Raw genomic sequence first — 14200 nt, 5'->3', positions numbered from 1 at the left:
TCCACAGACTTTCTGGCATCTTGCCTCAAAGAATGTTAAAAGTCAAAAGGTGTTAAGGAGGAAGCAGGAAGAGCCTAAACTGTGTGTGAGAGACAGCAATTAGATCACTTCTTGTGTAAATCTATCCAGTGTGCAAGTCTAAAAGCATTCCAAAGTTATAGCAAGAGGATATATGTGTGAGAGAAGTAATCAATGCATCTGATTAAGATAGTGTGGGTTACATCAACATTGCAAATATCTTTTCAGCGGAAATGCAGAATTATCTCCTGGTGCCTCTTCGGGCTGTAAAGCATTCAACAGAGGATCAACCATTCTTTCATGTCTCAAATGACAATTTAGTTCACTGAGAGTTCACGCATCAATCGGTTAAACTAGAATCAGACACAGGCATTGATTTCACATAATTTTGGATTGGTAACTCTGGGTCCAGGGTGGCCACAAGAGAGGCCACTGGCAGTGGGCTGAACTGGGCCCGCCACTGGCCTCCCTATGCCAGTGGCAAAGGGGCAACTCATGCTTGCTACCAAAAGACCAGCTTTCCTTCCAAGTACCTATTGGGCTGCCAGGTCTCCTGAGACTCAAGGAGCAGGTCTTGGGAGCTAGAGGAAAGTGCCTGGCAGATCAGAGCCAGGCAACCAAAAGCTTAGTTGCAGAGCATTGCAACACCTATCAAATCACAAGTCAAGGGCACCCAGTGCCTTAGGGTGGGGCCAGAGCAGAAATCAGCCTGCTGGCCTTGATTCTGGCCACTCACCTTGAAATATTATTCCTTTCCCTGGTGCCAGCTAAAACCCAGAATCTTTAGGTTGAACCACAGGAACTGAGAATTCTACTGGTGGGCTGCTTCTGACTTAATGGATCACATGTTGTACAGGCCCAAGATCAGGGGCATATCTATGGTGGGGCAGGCAGGGTACGTGCCCTGGGCACCACTTGAAAGGGGGCATCATTTTAAAAAATAAAAATAAAATTAAAAATGGCCACTGAAAACAAAATGGCCACTGTACATGCTCATATGGCCTCTGCGAAGCCCGAGGCCATTTGAGCATGCGCGGTGGCCATTTTGTTTTCAGTGGCCATTAAAAAAAATATATATTTTAAAAAATGGCCACTGCACATGCTCAAATGGTCCCTGCGAGGCCTCAGTCCTTGCCAGGCCTCACAGAGGCCATTTGAGCATGCGTGGCGGCCTCCAAAATGGCCACCACGCCGATCATTATAGGCCCAAATAGGCCCGAAAATCAGCCCAGGACGGGCTGCGGTGGTGAATTAAGAGGCCGGCGGGGGGAGGGGAGACTTTTGCAGACCTCCCCCCCCCCACAGCCTTTAGGAAGCCCCCTGAAGGGGCTACAGGTTAAAATAAATTAATATGTCACTGTACACATATTCAGTTTGGCACTATGTTCAGAGAATCAGGGCTTGTGAATACTGAGCTGAAGCTTATGAGCTAGGATTGTATTCATTTGTTCTTACTTTGCTTCTTGTGATAAGTGAGTTAAATGTGATGTCTTAATAATATGGCTATTAAATGGTGAGTTTGTCTTTCAATCAGTCTGAAATCCTTAGTATTAAGGCCCACTGGGAGTTTCTTGCTCTCTTTCCCTCATTATAACTGTCTTTCTGAAATACTAGAATATATTCCAAGCAGTGACACAGTTTACTCTGCATATACTTTAATTATTTTCAGAGTATCTGGGAAAAGTCAAATTCTCCATTTATTTTTAAAACTTATGTAATGGTGATGCTACAATGCATAGTAGAGAATTAGACAGGCACTTGTGTTTAGTTTTCCAGGTACACCTTCACATAGTATTTGGGTATTTCATGAGTCCCAGAATACTAAAATTTGTAGTTTCCCAGCATTTTTGATCTGGTTACGTCTACTGCTAAACAGTTTTTGAAATATTAAAAGATTAATGAGCTTGATTTGTATTTTGAGCTGATACTATGGTAAAGTTATCTGAAAGATGGGTGTCAGATGTTTGGACAGGGGGCGCAATTTCAGTGCTTGCCCTAGGTGCTATTTCCCCTAGACACGTCTCTGCCTGAGATACCAGCTTCCTTGCTTGCTCAGGAAATAACATGGCATAGATCAAGCCCTGCCATGATAAGCTTGTTCTGCTGTAAGTCCTAGAGAGAACTTGCATCTAGTTCTAGAACTTTGTTTCTGTTTATGAAAAGAAACTGGGCATATGTCTGCCTTCTTGAATCCTCATAATATTATAGCAGAAGCAACATTTCAGGTGGGGTGGGGGGCTCTCTTAAATGTATTTTAATATTAAATTGCAAAAAAGCCAAAGAGCAGCTTAATCAGAGGGACACATTATAGGAACACAGGAAGCTGCCATATGCTGAGTCAGACCATTGGTCTATCTAGCTCAGTATTGTCTTCACAGACTGGCAGCAGCTCCTCCAAGGTTGCAGGCAGGACTCTCTCTCAACTCTATCTTGGAGAGGCCAGAGAGGACTTGAAACCTGCTCTTCCCAGAGTGGCTCTATCCGCTAAGGGGAATATCTTACAGTACTCACACTTCTAGTCTCCCTTTAACATGCAACTAGGGCAGACCCTGCTTAGCTAAGGAGACAAGTCATGCTTGCTATCACAAGACCAGCTCTCCTCTCGTTGAGGAGACATTGAGAATAGTTGCATTATTACTACAAAAACTTTAATGACATAATTTCACGAATGTTGCCCCCTGCACAGAGCACTCTTTTCATTGGTTAGTCAAGAGAAAGCGGATGAAAGTCTGCACATACATGCCCATATAAAGATTTATGCTTTCACAAGCATTGGTTTCCCCAAGAAGAAAAACTAGCCTCTTCCTAATACTATTTGGGCAGCAGCAACCCCACCCCCTAAGGTGGTAACACAGCCAGACAAAAGTTTATTTACAGTCTCAGTAGCTGCTTCCTTTGATTCCCACCCCCACCCCCAAAAAACTTGGTTTTCACTTTCAGCTTCTAGGATGAGAGGTTGCCATGTAGCTAATCGATTTCACTACATGGCAATGCCATTGAGGGTAGACAAAAGTTAATGCAGAGTAAGAGCAAATCCCTTTCTCTGCATTAGCTTTGCCTTCAGTGCTGCAAAGCAAAAGCTCATTGGCTTCATGACAATGCCATTGCTTCTGGAGAAGAGCAATTTGAGAAAAGTATTCTTTGAAGTAGGAAATACTAGCAGAGAATAAAAGCAAACACACACTGGGGGCACATGGGACATTTTTTGTCCCCCTCCCTGGTTCCTTTTGTATGGAAATTGTTCACCACATAGCATTTAGCTAAGAGTTCCAAAAAGAAATAGCAATGCCTTTTTATATGTTATAATCCTCCAGCTGCTCTGGAGGAATACTATGGGATTGCATGTGGGTTACAACTGCCCCCACCACCTTCCCTGACATGTACTCCTGTTTCATGCAGATAAGAAGACTGATAAGAAAAAAAGTTGAGGACTAGTCAATGAGGAGGTGTGAGAGGGGAAGTCAAAGAGGGACACTGTCTTACATAACTAAATATCACTAGTATTTTCTGTTCTTTAAAGCTAAACTTTAACTTTTCCTTGGTCTTGAGCAGTCATTTATAGGGGGGGGGGGGGAGAAACAAACACCCTCAAAAACCCAGAACACAGATTGTGGCCTTGTGACTCACTCCCTGGTGTAAAAATATCTCTATTCGACAAGTGGTATTAATCACTTTTTCTCTCTTGTTTTGTGTTAGGAAATAGCATTTCCCCCCTCTGTGCTTCAGTTAGGGTTCCCAGGTTTGACCTGAAGTATTTAGCGTTGTAGTCTTCTCAGGATTTCCAGGGGAAGGAGCAAAATGTTACAGCGAGGAGTTAGACTCAAGGGAGGTGGCAGGGGCAGATCCAGCAGGAAATTACAGGGGGTGCCACAGGAATTTCTTCATATCTAAAAACTAGATGTTTTTTCATACACACACACACAAATTGTTTTCATAAAAAGACTGCAGAAAAAAGATTCTCATAAAAAAGAAGCTTCTTTTTGGAACACAAAAACTGTAAAAGCATTATTACAGTGACTATAAATCCAACTTTATCTTGTGCTTGATAAATAAGACTTTATAGTGTCCAAAGCACTTAATATAAGTTATCTCAGTAATCCATTCAACAATCCTGTAAGGCAGGTCAGAATTGAAATTGAGAGTGCACTGTTACCTAAGGCCACCCAGTGAGCATGCGGCAAAGGCAATATTGGATTCAGAAATCACATTCTCAGCCACTACCAATGTCAGTTCAAATTACAAATAATGTATGTTTGGTGGGGTTTACCCCACTCCACTGTGAGAGATTGAAGGCAAACAAGCCATCCAGGCTATATCAAGCTACCATGGGATCATCTTTACCATGAACAGGACATGATTACATGTTCACAATACTTTATGCAACACAGTACTTCATCCTCATCACTTTATGGAGTTCACCTCAGGACATGAAGATGGTCACTAGCTTAGATGGCTTTTAAAGCAATGGCTATTAGCCATGATGGCTAAATGGAACAGAGGCAAGCATTTGGAGAGAGCAGTTGTCTTTATGCCCTACTCCCATAATTCCTGGCTACTGGCCACTGTGGCTGCGGATTATGGGAGTTTTAGTTCAAACACAGCTGGGGGGCTTATGTTGAGCAGGCCTGGTCTACATGGACTACTTTGCATGATGTCACCCCTTGTGACATCTCCCTCAACATCCTTTGCACTCCCCTATTTGCATATCCCATACAATCAAATGTGAACTTTCTTCTCCCCTCCCATAATGGAAGCGGAAATCCACTCCCTGGCCCCCAAACCACAGGAGAATTCACGCTTGTGTGGTGCTTTCAGGGTGTGGGATTACTTGGGGGGACGGTACCATTACTGGCAGAAGAAGCGCTGGCATGGCAGATCATTTAAAGGGGTTTAAAATGCCCTTGCCCTGATTAGGGCGGGAAGAGCACTCCAAAAATGCACAATCATGTTCGGCACGCCCCCTTAAAGATAGTGGCCAATTGCGGCTGTCCTACTGATGTGGTAAAGCTTTGACCACAATCTGGCCATGGAGCTGGGTGAGATTGGCCTCGGAGGTCTAGCAGCAAGGAGTGGCTCCTCTCTCCTGCAACTGGAGTTTGGTGGGCCGCAGATTGGCGAATGTCTGCAGCACAATTTGAACTTCCAAACTAAATTTCAGCCATGTTGACATCCGGATAGCCGTTATGGTTAAATGCAGCCTCTCTTTCTCACCATTTTTTGTCTTTTGTCTTGCCCTTTACTAAAGCAAGGCAGATCTCTCAAAAAGTAACCCTGTGACAGAATTCAAACTTAGCTGGGCAGAAGCAGGGGCCGAGCCCAAATAGGAAGAGCATGCAAAAGATCCAATGGCATGGCTGCTGGAGTGCAAGTTAGCCCAGGGAACAGAAGAAAGCAATGCAGTGATTGCATGAAATGCTCTCTCCCTTCTCTTTTCATTTCCTTAATTAGTGGCGAGTGAGAATTTTCACGGCGGATGCCAGAGCATCCTACCATGCTTTACTGGATTTGCCCCTGGGAGGTGGCTATTTTCTGCTTGGCTTGTTAGGTTTTGCTATTTTGTTCCACCACCACCACCGGTCCTGCCTGAGGCATCACACACCCCAAGGCTGACCTGTCAAGTGCTACCCCTCTGTCTCCATCCCCAGCTGCATTACCCTTTAGCTTCCAGGCTTCATCCGGTCTGACAGTCTGATCCTCAGGAATAACTTGCAACCCGGCCTTTAGTAGGTGATGATATAAGAACTAATCACCCCATTCTCCATGGTTTTCTTTTACCAGCTATCCAAAATTTAAGTATAAATAAGATGCCAGATGACGGTTAGATTAGCATTAAGAGTCCAGGGATTTCTGACTAGCGGAGGCACTCAAGAATACATTCCATTATCCATGTCAGTCCCTTGCTTTTTTTTAACTAAAGGCAAATTAGTATGGCAAGGCATCAAACATAGTTTTCATTTTTAGGTAGTAATTATATTTCTCTCCATGAATGTCATAGAAGATTCCTGGATTGGGCAGAGTGTTAGATTAGAAGAGCTCCAAACTCTAAAATTGTGAATATTCCTGCAGAAGGTGGCACTTCTCTCCTGCCCAGTGCAGTATTCTCCATAACTGAATGATCCCTATCACAAACACAATTCTCTCTCCAAAATGACAGACACCCCCCCCACACACACACACACCTACCTGGAGTTTGAAAGGAATTGCATTCTTGGGTCATCACTTTTTCTAATTTCACTATAATCATGAGGACTAGAAATGTTATTTTGAAAAAAATTAAGCTAAAGTACTAAAGATTATATCAAGCAATCGGAGGGTAGAGCAGCTCAGCCAACTATTCCTAACACCTCAAACTCAGTTTTTCCAGTCTACTTTTGAATAATCTCTTAACTGTTTCTTTATTCTTCATCCAGGTTCTGAATACTAGAAATAGCTGCACAAAGTCCATCACCCCAGAGATGGATTTAAAAAAAAAAGTTTTCAGGAAACTCTGCAGTTCCAAAGCACATCGCTCAACAATTCCACACCTTGGTAGCAAGAAAGCTGTGTAGTCACTTAGCTTGTGTGGCCAACTGAGCTAGTACTTAGGCAGAGTCCCTTTATAAACTGTGTAAGTTCTCCCCCAGGTCATATGACTGGTAACAGACTGTCCTAGCTGCAAAAGCACTTACTACAGTCACAGGATGGAGTGGTCTTATACAGAATATTTAAAGGGATCCCTACACTTTTGCTCACAGAAACCTTCTCTGAGCCCAGTCGGACAAGCTCAGGGATTTCACAAATGCCTTTTCTCCCAAGGCTCATGACCTTTCCTGAACTGAGCCCTATCAGCTCAGGGACTACATAATTCTCAGGAACCTTAAATCAGCCTTTTGCAAATTTCCCTCTAGATGACACACAGAGGGGAAGCTTTAAAATTTGTATTAAATTTGTTTAGCTGTTCAAGGAACAGACATCAACCATGCACATTTCAACACAAAAATCAAGACTCATAAATATTCGGCCCGGCCATATTGGAGAGTCATACATACACATGACACCCCATAGCATCATGAGACTTGATGATTCTGCCCATCCTTTATTACTACCCAAGATCAAGCCATGACCACACTTCCCTGGAGAGGAGAGAGGCAGCACTATTGTGGGTGATGCTGTTGCCCACTGCCGCTCTACTCTGTGTGCCAAGGCCACAACCAATGTCGAAGCCTGCCATTCAATCATCACTTATAAAGCTAATAAGCTGGCACATGCTAGAACACCTCAACTATGATATAAACTCTGTGTGCTTCAATTAACAATGAATAAATTAAAATCAGAATTGTGCAAATCAACACTGTCAGGTTTTAGAAAAATCCAATCTTTACCTCTTAGCATTTGGAAGTGGAGTTCACCCTTCCCTTACATCTCCTTCCAGCTGGGAATCTCAAATTTCTTGGGGGTGTTAGAACACATTTTCAAAGAAGCCAAGCCTTATGGCTCATTTGCCATAAGCCTTGGGTGTTCAGCTTTTGTACAGGAAATGTACAAATTCTGCAGACAAGATTACTCTTCCAAATCAGGTCCTCACATGAGGAGGCGGACATGAGGCAGCGCACACACCATTGACATGGTTGTGGCTGCCTTTTTCAAGCAATCAATCACAGCTGAATAGATAGCAGAGGTGCCATGAAGTGCTTTGCTGTGGAGCCACTGGTTCATACCATCAGTGTCTCTACATGAATTACTTCAGGCCACGAGCCAGGAGTGTAGCTATAATTTAATGGGTGGGAGGGCTTCTTGGGATCTTGTGGGGGATGTTGGCTGAGAAACAGGCAGCTCTTTGCTCTCCTCTCCCACCTCCCTGACTCATTGACGAGCTACTGGCTCCTGATTAGAGTGTGAGGAGAGTGTGGTGGTATTTTCAAGGAGTAAGAGAAATGGCATGTCAAGAAAGTTTTGTTTTTCACCATGTCCATATAGATCTTCTTCAGCAAAGACACAGAGAGGAGGGAGAAGGTGGCAGCAGGCAGGCCATGAGCCCATCTTCAGTTCTTGTCCCAGGGGCCACTTCAATCTTGCTACGCCCCTGCCAAAGCCCATATTGCACTGGAATCACCCATGTACAAGAGAGGACAATGATTCTGTAGTTAATGACATGTAGCCCAAATGTGTGAGACAATTCAATTGAAAAGCACTTGTTGTGAATCAATACAAAGGCTCCATCTGCGGTATTAGATCTACAATGACTCATTCACACATGCACATAAGAACATAAAAACATAAAAACAGACCTGCTGGATCAGGCCCAAGGCCCATCTAGTCCAGCATCCTGTTTCGCACAGTGGCCCACCAGATGTTGCTGGAAGCCACAGGCAGGAGGTGAGGGCATGCCCTTTCTCCTGCTGTTACTCCCCTGCAACTGGTACTCAGAGGTATCCTGCCTTTGAAGCTGGAGGTGGCCCACAGCCCTCCGACTAGTAGCCGTTGATAGACCTCTCCTCCACGAAGTTATCCAAACCCTTCTTAAAGCCATCTAGGTTGTTGGCTGTCCACTCGATGCTGCAATCAAGTGTGCATACTCCCCAAGACAGATCACAGATGAACCTGCAGAACAAGAGACGTATTTTTGTTTCAGAACAAATGGAGCATTGGACGGAATAAAGTCAATTTGGGCCAATTTTTATTAATCAGAAAACAAATGTCTTTGGGGGCTAAATGAGATGCATGGCACATGGACCACTTGGTTCATTTGGGCTCCTTCTCTTTTGTATTGAAGTGGAGAGAGGGCTCACCTTATAGTGTGGCACTGTTGCACAGCAGCAAGTTTTTCTTTTTTCAAAAGTGGAGGAGAAGCATCAGAGGAGAAGCATCATTCCCCTCCCCCATAGTGCCTTAGTCTGACAATGTCAGAGGCATTGTAGGGTGGAAAGCATGGCAGCTGTCAGGATGATACTCATTTTTATACTTTGACAACAGTTCAGGGGGAAAGCCCACTGTTCCTTTATACCACAAGTTAGGCACTCCTCACCCCCAAAATAAACAGGGCAACAAAACGGTGGAAGGGGGGAGAGGGGATTTGTCCAAAATGAACAGGATTTTGATGAATGATGAAATGTGGGGGCTTAAAACAAGAGAAATGGGGAAAGAGTATAGCTCAGTGCTAGAGCATCTGCTTTATATGCAAAATGTTCCAGGTTCAATCCCTGGCATCTTCAGGTAGGGCTAGGAGCGGGCCAGCCCAAAGATTGCTGCCACCCTGCCTGTGCAGGTGTGTAGGGATGTGCATGAACCAGCTCTCAGACAGTTCAGTTGCAGGGGGATTACCTTTAAAGAGCAGGGAAGGTGCTCATCCCCCCCCCCCCATGTTTTCCCCGACAGCAGGGTCTCCAACACTGCTGGCGCAGAGCAGCGGTGAATCTTCTTGCCGCCCCAGTCAACATCAGATTGGAAGTGACCAGTGTGCATGCATGACGTGCACACTGGCAATTTTTGGTCCGACGCTAACCCCACCGCACCCCCCAAACTGGCCCAAACTCCAGACTTCAGGACCAGTTCGGCGGTCCGGAAAAGACCACTGAACCGGTTTGTGCACAACCCTACAGGTGGGAGGCTCTCATCATCAGAGCAGGTGGGTGGGTAGGTGAGTGAGCAATCTCCATGATCTCAGTGGGAAAGTGGCCCCTGTTGCCCTCCTACCCACTCACTTGCTGTTCTTACTGCTCTGCTGCCTTTGCCTTCCACTCCTGGCTCTTCTGGGCATTAGAATCATTTTTTCCTGCGGCAGGAGCATTGGGCAGAGGAAGTGAGGAGACCAAGTGGGCAGCTGAGCAGGCAACAGGGATGGATAGGACCCACTTGGTCACCCACCTGCTTGGTTACGTGGACAATGGGAGGTTATGTGCTCGCCTACAGGAGGAACCCATGCAGGTGAAGGGAGCAAGTGAGTGCAACAGCACAGCCCAAAGCTTGTAACTCAGGTAACTGCCTAGGTCTGCCTAGCAGGTGGGCCAGCCCTGCTTTTGACTTACCAGGTGGCACATGACCCAGGCCATTGGTGCCCATCCCCACAACTCCATTTCAATTCCATGAGGATCCTATAGGGGTTTCGAGGAAGGTTAAAATTTTGTTAAAAATCATCCACTTTCTCATTTCTGTTGTGGGTTGAGTGGTAGGTAGCACCCATCATGCCCTAACACACAACCCACTTTGGTGTCCCTAGGAGCTACCCATAGGGAACAACAGGGTGTTTCAAGTTTTCCTACTGTTCCCTACGGCCGAAACACTCAAAACATTGAGTTTTGTTTCATCAAAATATCCGTTTGACTGCTGTTTTGATGAAATGTTTTGGCCATTTGCATTTTGTTTCAAGCTCGAAATGAAATGCAAAATCTGTTTTGTGCTGTCAGGTTTACTTCGGGTGACCAAGCCAATCGGTATATAGGAAAAGTGGTCCTGAAATGTTACGTATTTCTACACACACACAATAATAAGTGTTGTGTGTTGCTTGTTCTTCAAGCCTTAAACACACAGGACCACTCTGTGCAGCCCACCAATAATGCATTCAGCAGACGTCTCAGATATATCAGAGAATACTCCAGAATTAGGGATGTACAAACAGGTTTGAATCTGAACCTGTTTGAAGTTCAACCAGTTTGGTTCAACCGCTCGATGTTGAGCCGGAAACACACACACGGGCAGTTTGGCTTGACATTGGACCAAACTCCCCCGGCCATTGGGGGGCAGGGGGTTTGCAATTTTTTAAAATATATATATTAATTTTTTTTGTCCTTACCCCCTCTGGGGGGCATATGAGGCTGCATGGGGGGAGGGGTCCATGGATGTTCACCCTTTGCCCGTCAGCCTCTGTTTTGCTAAAATGCACACTGTTTGGGTGATCTTCAGCCATTTCCAGGCCTTTCCCCCATTGCAGTGGCCATTTTGGAGGCCTCCGCTCATGCACAATGGGCTCCTGTGTGGTCTGAGTCATGACCATCATGACAGGGGAAAGGCCAGGAAAGAGCTGAAGATCACCCAAACCAGGTACTTTTTATAATGGAGGCCAGCGGGGGAAGGGGCAACATTTGTGGACCTCCCTTCCCCATGGCCTCGGAGAACCCCCCCTGCAGAGGGAGTAAGTACATTTTTAATTTAAATAAATCTGCAAAAAAAACCCGTGCTGAACCAAACTGGGGGGGGGTCCGAAGGGGGCAAAACCATCAAACTGGCCCAGTCCTGTTCAAGGATGGTTCAGCCTCAAACAGAACTGGGCCAGCCGGTTTTCTACACACCTCTATCCAGAGTGAGTGGTTTACAGGATTGCTGAGGCTGCAATCATCAATTTTAAAAAGGTTAGCACATTTATTGCAATTAGATATTTTAGATGGCTAAAAATAAAATCTATACTTTAGGTTCATTAAAGAAGTAACCTTGTGCTATCAAAATCAAATGATCATTAAACACATTTATTGGCATTTTGCAAGTCTGGCTAATTAAGAAGACGGTGGCATATTACAAGCTTAGTAAATTTAATAAATTGGGGGCTAATTATCTTTGGAAACTGGGTATATTTCTCAAGAGTCAATAAAATTGGTATTTGATTTGAATACTAAGGCACAATTACACACAGAGAGAATGTGCAGAATCATTACAGGAATTGTTAAAGCTCAGAAAAATTAATTTTAATCATTAGCAGATATTCAGTAAGTACATAACAACAACATAGCTTCTTTCAGCCTTGGAAATAAGCAGCCATTAACTGCAAGAGTATTGGAGCTGCTGTCACAAACTGAGTGCAGCAACTGGTTCATGTGGACCAGTGGATCCTAAATCAGTCTTTAGGTGGCTGCAAGTTTACCTCATCAATGGTGGTGGGGAGTAGGGGCAGAATTTTAAGAAGTGGAATGTCTCAGTTCCTTTTATCTTGACCGTGCCTCCAAATCATAGAACTGGTTCAACATGAAGGAGTGTAAATGAACCAGACAGCAGATCAGGGAGCATGCGAATGACATCATGCACATGGGGCATTACTAGAGGGGCCGCAGGGCGGGGCTTGACACAGGCCGCCCTTTGGCTGGCTCCGTGCCTGCCCTCATCTCTAGCATCAGTGCAACACAGTCACCTGTGTTCTTTCTCTTTATACCTTTATTTCCTCCAAGTAGTCCATAAGGTAAGCCAAAGTATTTTTGCTTCCTGGGATCCAACTTCCCCAGTGCTTAGCATTCACTGTGCACTCTTTGAAATTCCAGCAGACTTTACCTTGATTTAGAAAAGCGTTGACTGTGTTAGAGTCCCTAGAGCCTAATGAACATATACAGAGGCAGAACACATGTTACTGGAAAATGCAAGTTTCACTCTGCAAACAGAAAATTTTACTTGATCTCCTCTTTCATGAATCTCTGGCAGACACACAAAATGCATCTTTAACTATTCCCATCTGTGATCTAATCCATAATAACAAAGTGACTGATATCATTATCCCATGTAATTTTCTATCAAGATCTTTTCTTAGAGACTTTGAAATCTAACCCATCAAAGCACATGGTTTCCTCACAGCATTGGTCCACAAATAGATGAATCTGTCATATCTCGGTGTGGGGTAAAATATTTCTCACAAAGCAAAGCTGGCTACAAAGAAATAGTTTAACCATCCTCAGAATGAAATGCTACAGGGAGAATGACAAACTAGTTTATTCCAAAAAGTTTGGAAATTATTTCATAAACACAATGAAGACCATTATTCCCAACCAGACAGTAGTGAGCAACCTCTGTTTACCCATTCAACAGATTTTTCTCTTTTTAAGTTATAGTCATATCTACTTGTTCGCATTTGTGATAAACTCTTATTGGCAAAGAAATGGCTGGGTTAGTTTTACTCTTGTTTTAATAAAGCAAAGCATCAACCATTCTGTTAAGTGGGAAAAGGGGAAGCTAACATTCAGAGTCTGCGTGGCCTTGATCAGAACTAAAACTGTATTCTCCATGTCATATGGTGATGCATGCATCCAATAAGAGATGCCAAAGAAAATCCACCTTCACAAAATATTCCAACACTTACATAGGCCCAAGATCAAGAGGTCCAGATGATACGACAAATGGATCTGAACCAGAGACTCCCGTCTAAAAAAGCCACCAACTATAAAAGAGAAAAATGGTGGGGGTGGGGCAGTGGGATACTGCAGTTAAAAGTAAAACACACCACAATCATAACAGTGACAAGGAAAGGAGCAACTCAGAGTGATCCTCCACTGTTTGTTATATGCAAGCTCTACATTACTGTAGAAGGAGGAATGCTATTCAGGCTCTCTTATTATCCAATCAGCAAATTTTAACAGTTTTCAAAAGAAAAACAGCATTGTTCCATTTCAGCAGAGGCAGATAATTTCATGGGTATCTCTAGTACAAGCTGTGAATCTTAAAAAGAAAATTAATCGACTTGAGATCCTGGGATATCCTTACTTCATAATAGATCAACGTAAGAATGCAGCCCTACTATTAGTGATACAAGCGATATTGGCTCTCGTCTGTATCTTTAACTGCCTCTCTCTCTAACCACCATTTCAAACACATTCAAACTATGAACGATCTTGTACTGAACAAAAAGACTATGCAGGTCCACATAACTTGGGCCTTGGGGAGTTTGCAGCCTGTCACAACCAATTTTTCAAATGACCAGTTAACACATTTAAACAGGGGATGATCCCATTCCAGGCCCCAATGAAGGATTAACCTTTCTACATAGAGAAGACAACATATATCAAAGCAAACTATTGCCAACGAGGAAAATTAGTTGCTTAAAATGCTCTTTGTAGAACTGAGGAAACTGGCCACAAAACATGTTATGAAGTATTTGTTATCACAAAGCTAAGGCCAACCTTGAGGGGTTTTTCCTATTGGTAGGAGCACCTGGAATTCTGGTTTGGATTTAAATACACAAAGACTGTAAGTATGCTGAATTTTTGTGGGCTTTAACTGAATCAGTAGGCAAGTTATGTCCAAAAAAAAAAAAAAGTAGGACCCATTTAATGGATGAGTTATGTAGTCCCCGAGCAAGTCCTAAGATGCCATACCAAGAGAACTGCCCCAAGGTTGGATACACAGCTCCCTTGTAATAGAAATGAAGTAGAAGCTGGAGAAACACCTAAAGTGATCCAGATATGGAGGATCTTCCCTCCATGTGCAACATCTGAGGAAAGATAAGCACCTTTGA

At 43.9% G+C, this 14200-nt stretch overlaps 1 protein-coding gene and 1 long non-coding RNA gene across 3 annotated transcripts in view; one reads left to right on the top strand and one right to left on the bottom strand.

Moving 5' to 3' along the window:
* The window catches only part of RASGEF1A (RasGEF domain family member 1A), a 349237-nt gene that overhangs the window by 33751 nt on the left and 301286 nt on the right, over positions 1-14200 (top strand). The gene's annotated exons all lie outside the window — the stretch shown is intronic.
* LOC128348919 (uncharacterized) lies at positions 8174-12285 on the bottom strand. Its single transcript, XR_008318435.1, has 2 exons — positions 12134-12285; positions 8174-8598 (listed from the first exon to the last, which is right to left on the bottom strand). It is a non-coding gene; the product is annotated as an uncharacterized LOC128348919 (long non-coding RNA).

Source organism: Hemicordylus capensis, chromosome 3 (genome assembly GCF_027244095.1).
Source record: "Hemicordylus capensis ecotype Gifberg chromosome 3, rHemCap1.1.pri, whole genome shotgun sequence".
Lineage (NCBI taxonomy): Eukaryota > Metazoa > Chordata > Lepidosauria > Squamata > Cordylidae > Hemicordylus > Hemicordylus capensis.
This window is presented reverse-complemented; position numbering and strand designations above follow the sequence as displayed.